Below are 7,091 nucleotides of genomic sequence, written 5' to 3' on the forward strand. Positions count from 1 at the left end.
GAGCAGGGGCAGGTTGTGCGCACTTCTCTGCAAGACAAACAGGAGGTTTTTCAAATAATTTCTCATAAGAAAATCTGATTCAGTTAGTTTTTTTTATTTATTATTTTTTACTTCATTTGTTATTTACAGTTGTTCTTGTTTTGGTTCAGCCAGTCTTATATTTTCTCTAAAGGTTTTCAATTAACGAATGTGTTTAAGTTTTTGATTATTGATTATTTTCTCCATTAATTGACAGTTTTGTCTGGAAAAACTCAGAATATCAGTTTTCCCGCGCAGAATGTTTCACCTTGAAAATGAGTATCCTGACACCAGAGGCAGAAATCAAAGATTTTCCTGTGTTTGCTTTAAAGTGTGTTAGTGTTATCGATTGATTGATTTTCATTAATTGATCCTCTATTAAAGTAATTATAAAAGATAATTAACAAAGGAAGAAACAAACATTTCTGCTGCATTAAACTGATATATTTATCATCAGGCCTCTAAAAATATCCATGTTCCCTCCCTCCATGCTGCTCTGTGTTTGAAATGCTCATCTATGTCTAAACGTTTGGGGAAATGATCAATAACATCTGAAAGCGAAGGAGAAAACGGCGCTAAGCAAAATTAAGTTCATTTCTCTTTGTGCATATTTTTACCTCCTCGAGCCTCAAATCATCCGGATGAAAGAGTCTGAGGAGTTTCTCTTAAAAAGCTTAAAAAAAAATAAAAAAATGTTGGGAACCACTGACCCCATCCAAGAAAGCCATCGATAATCCCTCCTATCAACCCGATCGGATTATCATCCTGATCGATACATATTGTGGTCTGTCCCTGCCTGTGTAGAGCGTGTTTCAGCCGCAGCCAGCCGTGTGTTCTCTCTCTCTCTCTCTCTCTCTCTCTCTCTATGTAAATGAAGCTCGCAGCAGCTGAATAAATATCTGCCGACCAGGACATTAAACATGTTTGCGCCAAGACGCGCAAACAGCGCAGCGAGTGTCCACCAACAGCGGCGGATTTGTTCGGATTTGCATCAAACAAACATTTGCTGCGACCAATCTTGTGGGATTGTTTAAGGAGTTTGAGGGAAGCGCGGGTCCCGCGTGAGACAGCTGCTCACCTTCAAAACACCGGCTGAGACGGGAAAAGCGCGGTGTAAGCGTTTCTGACTGAAACGGTAACAGATCCGTTATTTCACGTTTCCTGTGAGGAGCTGAAGCTGCAGCGCGTCACACGTGCACGAGGTGTTTCTCTGCGGCCTGCAGGACCAGATCTCACCAGATCAGCAGCTGCACGGGACGGAAAAATAGAAAATTAAAGAAGAAAACAAAACGAAATTCCCATCTCGTGCTTTGGGAGATTTTTTAGAATAAAATAATAAAAATAATTTAAAAAAAAGACGTCATGGCCTCCACGTGAATGCTCCTGACAGAGAGCTCACCCTGCACCGTTAGTGGCTGGTTTTGTTTCCCTCATGCTGGGAGAAAACAGAACTAAATTATATTAAGGTGTTACTGTGGGAAAAAAAACACCAGACTGTGAAGTTTTAAAGGTTTAGAGCTGCAAAATCAAACTACAGGTTTATAGTTGTCTATGTTAGAGTGAGGAAAATATCCTGCCTGAACAACTTATTTTCAACATGTAAACATTTTCATATCATCACAGTTTCCTGCAGCAGCGTTTTCATCAGACATGCTCTTGCAACACATCAGAATATCTTTTCTTTCTCCTGCTGGTCTGAAGTGTTGGTAGTTTTTATTGTGGGGTTAAATGAAGTAATGCACCGTCTCCTTTGACAGGATACTAGTGGAGAGAAAAAAGAATATTTTCCCCAAATCCCAGTGAACTGCCTCCAAATGGCATTTAATGACGGACATGGAATACAAACAAATGTTAAAAATGAAAATTAAGTCAAAATTCATGCTACCATAAAGAATTTTAAAAGTAAAAAAATAACAACCTAAAAACTCTTCACTTACCAATTCAGTGTTTTCTTTGTATAATGTATTTTTGTTTATTTGTTTATGCTGAAGGGAAACTATCAGATTAAAGTAGTTAGGTTGCACCACACGCTTTAGTTTAATTCACTTCTACCAGAAGTAGCATTAAAATGAGTGATCGTATTAAAACACACCTGGACTCGACCTGTCAGTGATCCCTGAGACAAATCCTGACAGATAAACCATCTTGAACAAAGTGTACAGACGTGATGAATCACCGTGTGTCAAGATGGAACTGATTATAAAAGAAGGACACATGTGATGGACGATGAATTTTTCCTTCTTTGACTGAATATTCATCGGGTTTTGTTTTTCTCGTCGCGACAACAGTAGAAAAACAAAATATGTTAATACACAACTGTTTCCAACATGTCCTGGTCTGAACTGCAGGGAGAGGGAAAGTGATTAAATTGACCATGTAATCTAGTCAAATAGTTTCTCTCTGTTTTTGTGATCAGTCCAAATTCCTAAGAGTTATCAAACACTAACTTACTAACATCCATCATGCACCACTGAGAACACTATATTATCAAGCAAAGTGACTCATAACAAATCAAATTTGACCATTTTCCCACCAAAAACTACATGTAATCATTTCTTTCTCTCAGTGTTGTCATCACCAGGTGGAAACGTCTCTAAAACGCAGCGTAAAGACGAGATTGAAAAATAAAGAATCCAGCTGTTTTTACTGCAGCTGCATTCAAGGAAAGTCCATCACAGTCGTCTGCTGCCTGATATTTAAAGAAAAAAGGACAATATGAACCAGTTCATCACTTTAACCCTTGTGTGAATGTGTGTGTGTGTGTGTGTGTGTGTGTTTAACCTGAGCTCAGGGTCTGACATCTTCATACTCTGTTCAATAGGACGATCGATTGCACCACGTCGCCTGTTGTCAGCTGTTGACCTTTTGGCCTCTCACCTGCCCCGCTGAAGGCGTCTGAATGTGGGTGGACTAGAAAACTGTTGACATTTTGTTCACACTTTGTCCATGAAATGAACTGGAACCACGCTGGACCGTTTTTTTGCATGAGTGCTTACGATTTGTATCTAAGAAAGAGAAACAGAGACAGACAGACAGATAAAGACGGCGTGAGACAGAAACCGGACTGATCCTCCAGTATTTGGTTTGTGAGACCTTACGGGCCTCGATGAGTCAAAGTGTGTGCGAGAGAGAAAATGATACGGAGGACCAGCAGATGCACTGATAGCAGCCTGCATGCTGGGACTGTTTTTTTGTCTTCCACTTCCATGCAGGACAGGAAAAAAAAAAAAAACACACACACACACTTGTCTTTCATTGGCTGTCGATTGTCGCCAGACCTTGGCATCCTGGTGTGTTCATAGGCCGGTATGAGGAGTGAGAGGTGATACAGAGGAGGATTATATTTACCTGGGAGGTTAATCGGGGGTCAACTGTACAGCGACGTGGGTGTAGTCTAGGCCGCCGTCTCCGGTTTCTCTGCTTTGTAACGAAAGGCCTTCTTTTTTTTTCTTTTTTTAAAATTCTTGCATCTTGTTTTGTTTAATATCAAGTCTGGGCACATGAGTCAAGCAGTTTGCCTTAACAACCAACAAAGCCACCACCATCAACAACAACCTCTTGAATCCATCCTCCAAACTCTTGGTTTCTGTGAGGAGAGTACACGGTTGAGTCCAGGCGGCACCGCCATGACACGAGGTGCAGAGAGCATTCATGACATTCCTCGTGGGTTTGGATAACGTAGGTTCAGTTGACCTGACACAATCAGGACGACACACCTTCCCCCTGTAACGTCACACCTCTTTCTTTCATTTGTTTTGATGACGCTCGGCTCTGATGAACTGATTCCACACTGTTCTGAGTGGAGTTGAAGGACGACACTGACTTTGGGGGAATTTGGCTCATTGGTCGTTTCTGGTCTACTGTGTTTGCTGATACTTGAAAACCATTTTCCTACAAGTCAGACTTTTTCAGTTTTGCAGCATGAATGATGAAGTTGAAGTGAAGAGTGAAGAAGAAGAGGAAGAATGAATCTCTTCAACAGTAAATTAAAGGATCAGGGACTTTTCTCCAGTGCAGAAAGCTGTTAGTGGAGCAGTGAAACACTTCCTTCTTCCCTTGTTTCCATCTTTGAAGTATCTAATGGTAAATCAGACAGGACTGGACTGGTGAAAGCAGCTCAGTGCGGACTTTGCCTCTCTCTGTCTTACTGATGTGCTCAGCATTTTTCTCATGACATCCTCACTTTCCTGTTTCCTTCCTTGTTAATCAGTTGCGTCAGGGGAAGGAGGGATGGAGCAGAAAGGTATTTGAAGAGGGCTTGTATTATCTCATCTGGAAAAGATGCAGCACCCCCCCCCATCCCAAGTCACAACTTGTCTTCTCCCTGCAGCTCTTCAGACCTGGGAAAGCTTAATGGAGATTTGTTGGCCTGCAGGCTTTAGTGTTTCCCGCCGATGATGTTGTCTCTGTGTGTCAGCAGGTTGCTGTTTAACATGTTGACCACATTTCCTTTTTCATTTAGTTTGTTCGTTAGTGACAAATTTCTCTCTCGCATATGGAGCCAGGGGGCGGCAGTGATGGCACCGTCTGTCTGCTGGAAAACTTGACTGATGGGTAACATATAAGAGAGCATGCAGTGTGCTTGTCGAACAAAATCTAAACTCTACTCGTGACCTTTGACCTTTAAAACATGCAGAGACAATCACAGCAGTTGTTCTCTGTAGGGGAAAAGGAAGTAACACCTTACCCTTAAAAAATAAAAGAAAGTTAATTTGGGGAAATTAACTGTACAGAAGATGAACCATTGTGTTTTGTTACAGACCTCACTGAATGTATGAGAACAAATAAAAATGACAACTACAAAAAATATATGGTTTCTGTGTTTTTTTTATGACCTTATTAAAAATCAATGTTTAGAAATGTGTTGAAGGGGTAACTCTTAACTGGACTTGTTGCACATTTGATGAAGGTGACAAAACATGGCAATGACTATAAAAGATTGTTAATATCACAAAATAAGGAGATATTTGATGTTTTTATGTCATATGGATGATGCAGGAACAAATATATATTTGTTTGCCAGAAAGTCACTGAAAGACAGAAATGTACAGTGTGTTATCATACATCAGATGTTACTTAAAACTCCAATAACAGAGATCCTAACACTTTCCGAGGATACTGGAGGATAGATGTGTGTAAACACTGAACCAGTCATTGCTGAGGAGCAGATGAAGCTCCGTGGCATTTAAACACGGACTCCAAGAAGACTCCATGGAACCAGACTTCAGAAAAATGTCATCATCATCAATTCATGTTTAAAATTCTTTAATGAGTGCCACCATGAATAGTATGACTTTTTTATGCCTCATTATACAACAGTTAGTTCCGACAGAGTAATTTGATTGGACGAGAGTCACTCCATGAGTTCTGAACAGCACTGGGACTTTTAACTACATGTATTACTCCGGTTTAAAGTTGTTCTATTAACTGTTGCCTATCTTAGATTGTAACAAACTTTGCAAAGATGAATATATTTCCAGAAATCACATTTTAATTAAGTTATGTATGTGGTCGTCAGAAGAGGATGAAGGGAAGGAGCCTGGATACTTCAGCGCACACCTGAGGTAACTGTGTAGACAAATTAGCAAGTTAATGTGGAGGTCAGGAATATGTTTATGTGTTGCTTAGCACACAATACTATAATATTTTTTTTAATTTTTGACTTAATATACTATGACGATTTTATGACTTTTTATGACTTACTTTAATATGACATTTCTGACATTTTATGCCTCACTATATTAAGACTTTTTTTATGACATTTCATGCCTTATTATACTATGACATTTTTATGACTTTTTAAGCTTTACTATACTGTGACCTTTTTTGACCTTTTTTTTGACCTTACTATACTATGATGATTTTTGACATTTTTTTACCTAACTATACTACGGTGTTTTTATGCCTTACTATACTATGACTTTTCATGCCTTAGTATACTGTGACGCTTTTTTCACCTTTTTATGCCTTACTATACTATGACCTTTTATGCCTTACTATACTTTGATGTTTTATGCCTTATTATACTATGACTCTTTATGCCTTACTATACAATGACGTTTTATGCCATTTTTATGCCTTACTTTACAATGACATTTTTTGACGTTTTCATGCCTTATTACAGTATGAGGTCTTTTTGAAATTTCTACGTCTTCTACATTTTTTTACCATACTATATTATGATATTTTTTTGACATTTTTATGCCTACTATACTATGACGTTTTTTGATATTTTTTTTACCTTACTATACTACGATGTTTTTATGCCTTGCTATACTATGACCTTTTTTTGACCTTTTTATGCATTATTACACTATGACATTTTTTGAAATTTCTATACCTTCTTATACTATGATTTTTGACATTTTTTTACCTAACTATACTACGATGTTTTTATGCCTTACTATACTATGATGTTTTTTTCACCTTTTTATGCCTCACTATACTATGACGTTTTTTTCACCTTTTTATGCCTCACTATACTATGACGGTTTATGCCATTTTTATACCTTACTATACTATGACGTTTTATGCCTTACTATACTATGAGGTTGTATACTGTGACGTTTTTATGACTTTGTATGCCTTACTATACTATGAGGTTTTTTGATATTTTTTTTACCTTACTATAGTATGATATTTTTTTGACATTTTTATGCCTTACTATACTATGACGTTTTATGCCTTATTATACTGTGATATTTTTTCACATTTTCATGCCTTACTATACTATGATATTTTTATTTACCTTTTCATGCCTTACTATACTATGGTGTTTTTGTGCCTTACTATACTAAGATATGTTTTTGACGTTTTATGACATTTTTATGCCTTACTATACTATGACCTTTTTATGCCTTACTATACTATGACTTTTTTTGAAGTTTTAATGCCTTACTATACTATGACGTTTTTTCACCTTTTTATTCCTTATTATACTATGATATTTTTTTCACCTTTTAATGCCTTACTATACTATGACCTTTTTATGCCTTACTATACTATGACGTTTTTTGCCATTTTTATGCCTTATTATACTATGACGTTTTTTGAAATTTTATGCCATACTATAC

The sequence above is a fragment of the Seriola lalandi genome, unplaced genomic scaffold, assembly GCF_002814215.2.
Source record: "Seriola lalandi dorsalis isolate HSWRI2012SDOR001 ecotype SW California unplaced genomic scaffold, Sedor1 jcf7180002054769, whole genome shotgun sequence".
In the NCBI taxonomy this organism is placed as follows: domain Eukaryota; kingdom Metazoa; phylum Chordata; class Actinopteri; order Carangiformes; family Carangidae; genus Seriola; species Seriola lalandi.